The sequence below is a fragment of the Microtus ochrogaster genome, chromosome 15 (assembly GCF_000317375.1).
Source record: "Microtus ochrogaster isolate Prairie Vole_2 chromosome 15, MicOch1.0, whole genome shotgun sequence".
In the NCBI taxonomy this organism is placed as follows: Eukaryota; Metazoa; Chordata; class Mammalia; order Rodentia; family Cricetidae; genus Microtus; species Microtus ochrogaster.
In genome coordinates this window covers 5,767,276-5,768,374 of record NC_022017.1, presented here as the reverse complement: position 1 = coordinate 5,768,374, position 1,099 = coordinate 5,767,276, and the positions used below count along the sequence as shown (strand labels likewise).

The following is a 1,099-nucleotide window of genomic DNA, read 5'->3' as shown; positions in this document are numbered from 1 at the left end:
CCACAGAGAAACCCTGTCTCGAAAAAACCAAAATAAATAAATAAATAAATAAATAAATAAATAAATAAATAAATAAATTGTATTTTACTTTATTTTATGTGTATAGGTGTTTTGCCTGCTGTATGCCTGTGTACCACATGTGTGCCTGGCCCTGAATAGGCCAAAAGAGGAGGTGGGACCCTTTGGAATGGAATTACAGATGGTTGTGATCAACCTGTGGGCACTGGGAACCGAACTCAGGTCCTCTGGAAGAGTAGCCCATGCTCTTAACCACTGAGCCATTTCTCTACCCAGACAGATGTTAATAAACATATTTTAAGTAATTGCTATATACCAGACTCTGTACCAGGCATTTTGCTCTGTAGCCCAGGCAGTCCTTAGATTTATGACCTTTTTACCTCAGCTATACAGGATTGTGTCAAGGGGCCTAGCATGTTTTGTAGTTTTTGTTTTGTTTGTGTGTTTAAGACAGTCTTGTTGTGTAGCCCAGGTTGGCCTGGAACTGGCTACTGTTTACTCCAGTTTGTTCAATTTGAGATCTTCCTGCCTCTGCCTCCCAAGTGCTAGCATTGCAGATGTGCTACACTATATGCAAATGTTTTGTTTTCCTTTTTCTTTTATGTATTCATTTATTTTGCTTTGTTTTTGTTTTTTTGAGAAAGGTTTTTTTGTGTTTTGTTTTGTTTTGTGTGTGTGTGTGTGTGTGTGTGTGTGTGTGTGTGTGTGTAGCCCAGGCTGTTCTTGAACTCACAGAGATCCACCTACCTGCCTTTGCCTCCTGCATGCTGGAATTAAAGGCACATGCCACAGCAGTAGGACCTCCCCCGGCAAGATGTTTTCTTAAAGCAGCGCTCACCAAGGTAAGCCTAGGTGACCCTATTCAGTCTTCATGTGCACTACCCTATTTTTGTTAGTTCTCAGAATTTGATACTATCTATAATCACCCCTGTTTGAAGATGACAAAATTGAGGCATAAAGGTTTAGATATTTCGCCAAAAGTCACCAAGTAAATAACAGAGGCAGAGTTCAAGACCGCACAGTGGAATTCTAACTGCCATAGGCTTTCTGCTCTGAGTTTTCTTTTTTTTTTAAATTATTT

At 39.9% G+C, this 1,099-nt stretch overlaps 1 long non-coding RNA gene across 2 annotated transcripts in view; it reads left to right on the top strand.

Annotated features, from left to right (window-relative positions):
• Positions 1-1,099, top strand: part of LOC113456739 — a 41,859-nt gene that overhangs the window by 14,589 nt on the left and 26,171 nt on the right. The window lies entirely within an intron of this gene.